The sequence below is a fragment of the Zea mays genome, chromosome 3 (assembly GCF_902167145.1).
Source record: "Zea mays cultivar B73 chromosome 3, Zm-B73-REFERENCE-NAM-5.0, whole genome shotgun sequence".
Classification (NCBI taxonomy): domain Eukaryota; kingdom Viridiplantae; phylum Streptophyta; class Magnoliopsida; order Poales; family Poaceae; genus Zea; species Zea mays.
In genome coordinates, this window is record NC_050098.1 from 211,565,597 (window position 1) to 211,574,736 (window position 9,140).

Genomic DNA, 9,140 nt, shown 5'->3' on the forward strand with positions numbered 1-9,140 from the left:
GAGAGCACATAATGGCTGCGGAGAGCCCTGGGTGGTCTTTGACTTCAGCCTCTGAAACATAGAACCAGTAATTCCACTAGTTGCCCCACTTATTTCGGGCACAGGGGACCAGCTCCACGACTTCCATCGAAGTCTTCTCGGACTTCGGCGTGAAAGTGCACGATCCGAATTGCGCAATCTTATGTCCAATTTTTCTCTTCTGCCAGTGCAGACAGTAATGCTTGGCGAAGACCTCCACCGAAGGCTGACCGCCATATGATGTCGTTGCCCAGACGTACTTCGCCAATGCCACCACAGCGTTCGGTGTCAGCTGGTGAACCTGGACTTCGAACTTCTACAGAACCTCCGACACAAAACGATGCGCAGGCAAGCGAAGGCCGGCGATGAAAAATGCCTCGAAAACAACCAATTTGCCCTCGGGCTCGGGAACCTTCTCTGCCCCTGGGACGCGCCCAACCCCGCCGCCAAAATACCCCAACTGTTGCATATCTTGCACGCGGACCGACGACATCCACGAAACACCAAATTCCACTGTATCACCCGGCCGTAACTCTGTCGCCGCCACAGTGCCCGAGGTATCTTCGGACGACGCCTCGACCGTCGGCGTGGTCGCAGCAGATGAGGAGGAAGACGACATGGCTACGTACCATCGACGACAGCGTGCGGTCTGCTTCACGCGGGCCAGATCTCCGACGAACAGGAGCAAGGAGGGCACACGAGCAAGCGAGCAGTTTGAAAAGGAGGTTAGGGTTTTCGCGGCGCGCGGAAAGGTAAATTTCAACCTGCGCTGCCCCCACCCCCTTTTATACACAGGGCGCGACGCTTGGGGAAACCCGCAATCCAACAGTACGCCATCAATCAACAGTCATGTCAAAAACCCCCGTGGAACCACTTCGAGCGAGGGCAGTGTCTCCACCATCTAGCGATGCCTTCAGCACCAGATGACTTAGTCGAACTGGTCCCTTGAAGGGCAAATGTTGGGGCGAAGGCGAAGATGCTACCCTTCGCTCGATGCCTTCGCTAGTCTCGCTGCACCAACGGAGACAAGATGACTAGCAGACTCCACCCTTCGTCCAATGCGCCAAGGAACGAAGACTTCTGGTGAGGTCGTCCCATCCCGCGGTGTCGTCCAACACGAAGGCCCACGTGCAATCTGGCCCATTATAACAGGCCCTGCATGGCCGCGGAGCATTACAGGCCTAACTTGTAAAGGCTTCTCTGTAATTACAGTCTGTAACCCTGCTTTAATGGGAATATTCCGGGGGTAACCTGGGCGCCTGAGGGCACATGCGTACTTAACCCAAGGCGCTGGGCACTCAAGCACCTATAAATACCCCCGCACAGTGCCCTTGTGAAGGGAGATTAAGAAAGCAATTGCCCTCTTGAGCAAAACCTTGTCTGCATTACTTCTACTCCCCCGTTGGATCAACTTTCTTGGGAGAGCAAGTTCCAACATGATGACAACCTCTTTCGAGGAGCAGTGATTAGCGCACTTGATACAAAATTCCAGAAAAGCTATATCATCCTTCCTACAGGGAAAGAGCTGTGGGATGCACTTGTTGGAAAGTTTGGAGTAACTGACGCTGGTAGCGAGCTGTATCTCATGGAGCAGCTGTATGACTACAAGATGGTTGAGAACCAATCTATAGTGGAACAAGCTCATGAGTTTCAAGCACTAGCTAAGGAACTTGAGCTTTTTCCTTGTCCTTAGCCTGACAAGTTTGTGGCTGGCAGTATAATCGCCAAGTTGCCACGTTCTTGGAAGGACTTTGCTACCTCTCTCAAACATAAGAGACAAGAGTTCAATGTGGAAGAGCTCATTGGTACTCTTGATGTTGAGGAAAGGGCTAGAACAAAGGACAATGGAAAAGGTGTTGAGACCTCTACTGCTAATATGGTGCAAAAGAGAAACTTCCGCAAGTTTAACAAGAAGAAAAACTAGAATAAACAAGAGAATACAAATAAACCTGTTCAAACATCACCATTTAAAAAGAAGAAGAACAACAACAAGGGAAAGGGAGGATGCTTTGTCTGTGGTAGTGATCAACATTAGGCTAGAGAGTGCCATGATCGCAATTTCACATAGGACAAGAAATCAGGTAATGTTGTAACCACTAAAACTAGAGATGGAATCTAGGTATGGTAATTCTTTACCATTTGTTCTTTCAGTTTGTAATTTACCTGAGTGGTGGATGAATAGTGGTGCAAACATTCATGTGTGTGCTGATGCCTATATGTTCTCTTCCTACCAGGTCGGGAGGTCTCGCGCCTTGTTAATGGGAAATGGGTCGCATGCTCATGTTCTTGGTGTGGGTACGGTCATTCTGAAGTTTACTTCGGGAAAGACGGTGCCATTGAAGAGCGTGCAGCATGTGTCCTCTATCAAGAAGAATCTCGTTAGTGCTTTTATGCTATGTCGAGATGGGTACAAAGTTGTTCTTGAGTCAAATAAATGTGTTATGTCGTAACATGGTACTTTTTTTGGTAAAGGATATGACTACGGAGGTTTGTTCCGCTTATCACTGCATGATGTGTGTAATAAAACGGTGAATTCTGTTAATTTTTCTGATGAGTCAGATTTATGGCATTCACATTTTTGTCATGCAAGCTTTGGCTGTCTTATGCGGTTAGCAAATCTAAATATAATTCATAAATTTAACTTGATCAAAGAGTCTAAGTGCCATGTGTGTGTTGAATCAAAACAACCCCACAAGCCTCACAAGGCTGCTGAGGCGAGGAATTTGGCACCTCTAGAACTTGTTCATTCTGATCTGTGCGAGATGAATGGAATTTTGACCAAAGGTGGTAAAAGATACTTTCTCACTTTTATAGATGACTCCACCAGATTTTTCTATGTGTATCTCTTAAAAACAAAAGATGAAGCGTTTAATTATTTTAAGACCTATAAAGCTGAAGTTGAGAACCAACTTGAGAGGAAAATAAAACGGTTAAGGTCCGATCGAGGTGGAGAATATTTCTCTAATGTGTTCGATGAGTTCTACGTGGAACATGGTATTATTCATGAGAGGACACCGCCATTCTCACCACAATCCAATGGGATTGCTGAAAGGAAAAACCGCACTCTAACAGATTTGGTGAATGCCATGTTGAGTACAGCGGGATTATCCAAGGCATGGTGGGGTGAGGCGATTTTGACGGCGTGTCATGTCCTGAATAGAGTTCCAACAAAGAACAAAGAGATCACACCATTTGAGGAATGGGAAAGAGAAGATTAAATCTCTCATATTTGCGCACTTGGGGTTGCTTGGCTAAAGTAAATGTGACAATCAACAAAAAGCGTAAACTTGGGCCTAAAACTGTTGATTGTATATTCCTTGGGTACTCTTTTCACAACACTGGGTATAGGTTCTTAATTATAAAATCTGATGTGCCTGATATGTATGTTGATACTATCATGGAATCAAGAGACGCAACATTTTTTGAGAATGAGTTTCCCATGAAGAATACACCTAGTGATACAAGTCATGAGACTATAATTCCCCATGAGCACGAACTATCTATTCCTATAGATGATGTTGAGGATCCTTATGTGCATATCCCTGAGGGGGATGCCACTATAGTCACTCGAAAGAGCAAGAGACAGAGGGTTGCAAAATCCTTTGGTAATGACTTTATAGTGTACCTTGTGGAAGACACACCAACTACCATTAGTGAGGCATATTCCTCTCTTGATGCTGACTTATGGAAGGAAGCAATAAGGAGTGAGATGGAATCTATTATGTCAAATGGTACTTGGGAGGTCATTGACCGTCCTTATGGTTATCAACCTATAGGCTGCAAATGAATCTTTAAGAAAAAGCTTAGGCCTGATGGTACAATCGAAAGGTACAAGGCAAGGCTTGTGGCCAAAGTATATACCCAAAAAGAGGGTGATGATTTCTTTGATACCTACTCACCAGTTGCTCGATTGACTACAATTCACACATTAATAGCTGTGACAGCCTCTTATGGTCTTATCATTCATCAGATGGATGTTAAGACAGCTTTCCTAAATGGAGAGTTGGATGAGGAGATCTACATGGATCAGCCAGAAGGGTTCATTGCGGATGGTCAAGAGAACAAGGTGTGCTGGTTGATAAAATCATTGTATGGCCTAAAACAAGCACCTAAGCAATGGCATGAAAAGTTTGATAATACTCTTACAGCTGCTGGTTTTGCTGTAAATGAAGCTGATACGTGTGTATATTATCGGTATGGTAGGGGTGAGTCTGTTATGCTATGCCTTTATGTTGATGACATCTTGATCTTTGGATCAAATCTCAATGTGATTGAGGAAGTTAAAAATCTTCTATCAAGCAATTTCGAAATGAAAGATTTGGGAGAAGCTGATGTCATTCTAAACATCAAGCTTGTTAGAGAAGGTGATGGTGGAGTAACTTTGTTACAATCTCATTATGTGGAAAAGGTATTGAGTCGCTTTGGTTTTAGTGACTGTGATCCTGCTCCAACACCTTATGACCCTAGCATGCTATTGAGAAAGAATCGGAGAATAGCAAGGGATCAATTGACATACTCCTAGATCATTGGCTCGCTCATGTACCTTGCAAGTGCAACAAGACCAGACATCTCATATGCTGTGAGTAAACTGAGTCGGTTTGTGTCAAAACCTGGAGATGATCACTGGCGTGCTCTTGAGAGAGTGTTGTGGTATTTGAAAGGTACTATGACATACGGTATTCATTATACTGGAAACCCAAAAGTGCTGGAAGGCTATTGTGATGCCAACTAGATTTCTGATGCTGATGAGCTCTATGCCACAAGCGGATATGTGTTTCTGTTTGGAGGTGGCGCTGTTTCCTGGAAATCTTGCAAGCAGACTATCTTAACGAAGTCTACCATGGAAGCAGAACTCACAACATTAGACACTGTTGGGGCTGAGGTCGAGTGGCTCAATGATTTCCTATTGGATTTACCGGTAGTTGAAAAACCGATACCGGCTATTTCCATGAACTGTGACAACCAAACGGTGATTACAAAGGTTAACAGTTCTAGGAATAACATGAAGTCTACAAGGCATGTTAAGAGGAGATTAAAATCTGTCAGAAAGCTGAAAAACTCCGGAGTTATTACAATGGATTATGTCCACACATCGAATAATCTGGCAGATCAATTCACTAAGGGTCTGTCACGCAATGTGATAGAAAGTGCATCGAGAGAAATGGGTATGAGACCCATGTGAAATCTACTATAGTGGTAACCTGCTCTATGTGATTGGAGATCCTGTGAAGTAGAGTGGAGAAACAAGCTAGGAGTAGATTGTGAGGAAAGATCCCTTCCTTAACTCATTTCTGATGCACATCTTTCATATCTGTAAGGCAGGATGGTATTTACCTTAATGTATTCCAAGAGTCTTATAAAGGTGAGATGTTGTCCTATAGAACATCTTCTGAGGAGTACACCTATATGAGTCAGACTGCTGGTCACAGTCTATGGGACTTGGGTAATCCCTAAATCCTCATGAAAGGCACTGAAGTGTGACTTATATGCTTCTAAACAGCGGGGATGCCCTTTTGCAGTCTAGTATCAGCAAAGGATTTGAGCGAATCTCATCTCGCACAAAACTGTCAATTCAAGGCTTAGTCCATTGTTTAGTTGTGAATGAGTGAAACTCTTATTCTAGATCGATGTTCAACTTAACAGTCTCCATCGAAACACTGGTATATCAAAGGATTGTGATTCTAATACTTCATCATTACAAACCCTAGAGTTTGGTGGGGATTGTTGGATCTTTTATGGGCTTGGCTCATTTATTCAATAAACTCTATGGTGTGTAATGGAGAATACCAATAGTACCATATTGGAATTCCAAGGGTTGTTGGCTTGACTTATATGGTGGGAATTATTCCACTTAATTTGAGAAGTCAAGAAATGAACCGGGCCTGCCACGCGCGCGTGCGCTGCCGTCGCCGGGCCGGGCCGGGCCAGGCTCGGGCTCGGGCCGGGCGTGGCGAGGCGAGGCAGGCAGGCGGCGAGCGGGCGTGGTGTGGTTGTGTTAATTTTTAGCACTCATTAAACGCGGGAGTTTCAACTCCGGGTTAAACCTTTCAGATGCCCGTCTCTTGATCAACCGCATGCGAGACCCTTCTCCTTCAGCTTCCCTTCCGCGATAAGGATAAAAGGGGGAGAACTCCTGTCGCTTGGCACTAGAACAGAACTCTTTCAAAATCATAGTCCAGCCACAGAGTGGGTATTTCCATCTCGTGACTCTGCACACACAGAGGAACGAGAGGGCAGGTGCCTCCGAAGCCCTTGCCAATCGAGACCTTGCATGAGGAATCGACAATTAGGTTTTTGGGGAGCGTCTTCACGACTGCCCAACATCCGTCTGGTAAACATCTTCTTCTTCCTGGCGTCTTCATCTCATACGGAAGAGAAGAGAAGTTGGACAAGGATCATGATCCTCGAAGCACATGGGAGGGTATGATCAATTCAGCTCCTTACCGTTTTACGTTCTGCAGATTCTATGTTTCATATGTTCATCTCTGCTGTTTTGTATGTAGCCATGAAATTATCCAAACTGTTCTGTCATATCGTATTATGACTTTTCTGATGCCTGTTTATGCTATTAATATACCATATATGTTTGTTTTAATTTTACAGTCATGCTGTTTATATTGATATCTATTTATTTTCAGTTGTTCCATCATGCTACATGTACCATGTTTATATGCTTATTATATTTATATGATTCATACGTTTTATATTCTCATGTTCCATATTGTTATGGATATATTTGTCATCATGATTTCTATGATTAATCATCTTTTATATGTCATCACCATAATGTTAATTTATGGAATTAAAATAATATGGAAAATGCCTATATTTCTAACAATAAATACCCCCCAACCACCACAACTCCAAGCATCCAAGTTTTCTGAAGTTCTCATTCAATACAAGAGCTAGTGCATTCACTCCTAGACACAATTCAAAAGATCAAAGCCTCTCCAAGTCCCAAATTCATCACAAACACTTAGCGACTTCTGAGAGAGTGATTTCGTGTTCTTTTGCGGTCTTATTGCTTGGATCGCTTTCTTCCTTCCTCATTATTGTTCCGAGGCAAATTGTAATCAAAGCAAGAGACACCTAAGTGTGTGGTGGTCCTTGCGGGGTCTAAGTGACCCATTTGATTAAGGAGAAAGCTCACTCGGTCTAAGTGATCGTTTGAGAGAGAGAAAGGGTTGAAAGAGACCCGGTCTTTATGACCACCTCAACGGGGACTTAGGTTCTTTGGAGCCAAACCTCGGTAAAACAAATCACCATGTTCATTCGCTTGATTCCCATTTGATTTGTTTTCCCCTCTCTCCTAGACTTGATTTTAATTCTAACGCTAACCCCCGCTTGTAGTGTGTGCTTAAGTTTATAAATTTCAGGTTTCGCCTATCCACCTCCCATCTAGGCGACTTTTAATTGGTATCAGAGCCTGGTGCTTCATTAGAGTCTAACAACTCGAAGTGATGTCAGAAGATCACGCCAAGAGGGAGATTGTGACCGGCGACAAGCCCGCAAGCTCGGGGAGGACTCTCTCAAGGGAGTCCAGCAACAAGCACAAGGAGGAATCCTCTTCCTCCATCAAGTCCCATAGGAGAGGCGACAAGAAGAAGAAAATGAAGAAAGTGGTCTACTACGAGACCGACTCATCGTCGCCCTCCACATCTAGCTCCGACTCGTCATCCACTACTTCTAAGCGCCATGAGCGCAAGAAGTATATTAAGATGCCCCTTCGCTATCCTCGCATTTCTAAGCGCGCTCCTCTACTTTCCGTTCCCTTAGGCAAACCACCATATTTTGATGGTGAAGATTATTGTATGTGGAGTGATAAAATGAGGCATCACCTAACCTCACTCCACACAAGCATTTGGGATATTGTTGAGTATGGAGCGCAGGTACCTAAGGAGGGGGACAAGGACTACGATTCAGACGAGGTCACCCAAATTAGGCACTTTAACTCCTAAGCCACAACTATACTCCTCGCCTCCTTGTGTCGAGAGGAGTATAATAAGGCGCAAGGGTTAAAAAGTGCCAAAGAAATTTGGGACATCCTCAAGACGACGCACGAAGGAGACGAGGTGACCAAGATCACCAAGCGCGAAACGATCGAGGGAGAACTCGGTCGATTCGTCCTCAACAAGGGAGAGGAGCCACAAGCGATGTACAACTGGCTCAAGACCATGGTCAATCAAGTGCGCAACCTCAGGAGCACCAAGTGGGATGACCATAAAATGGTCAAGGTTATTCTTAGATCACATGTTTTTCGTAATCCCACTCAAGTGCAACTAATCCGTGGAGACCCTAGATACAAACAGATGTCTCTCGAGGAAGTAATTGGCAAGTTTGTGAGCTTTAAACTTATGATCAAAGACTCCAAACATATTGTCAACTTGGAGCAAGGCACCACCTCAACACCCAAGGTGCAACCCGTCGCATTCAAGGTGACGGAAGAAGAAAAGAGGGAGTCTACACCAAGTAGGCTTCCAATCGACGCCTCCAAGCTTGACAATGAGGAAATGGCGCTCATCATCAGGAGCTTCTGTCAAATCCTCAAGCAAAGGAGGGGGAATGACTACAAATCCCGCTCCATGAGGGTGTGCTACAAGTGTGGTAAGCCCGATCATTTTATTGCTAAATGTCTAAATTCAAGTGATAGTGACAGGGGCGAAGACAAGAAGGGGAAGAAGAAGGAAAAGAAGAGGTACTATAAGAAGAAGGGCAGCGATGCCCACGTATGCCGGGAATGGGACTCCGATGCGAGCTCCACCGACTCCTCCTCCGACAAGGACGCCGCCAACATCGCCGTCAACAAAGGCCTCCTCTTCCCCAACATCGGCCACAAGTGCTTCATGGCAAAGGATGGCAAAAAGAAGAAGGTACAATCTAGAGCCACCCCCAAATATACAACATCTAGTGATGAGAGTAGCTCTAGTGAAGATGAAGATGATTAGCTTACTCTTTTTGCCAACCTTAACATGCAACAAAAGGATAAATTAAATGAGCTAATAGGAGCTATTCATGAGAAGGATGAACTCTTGGATAGCCAAGAGGAATTCCTTATTAAAGAAAACAAAAAACATGTTAAGGTGAAGAATGCTTATGCTCAGGAAGTAGAAAAATGTGAAAAC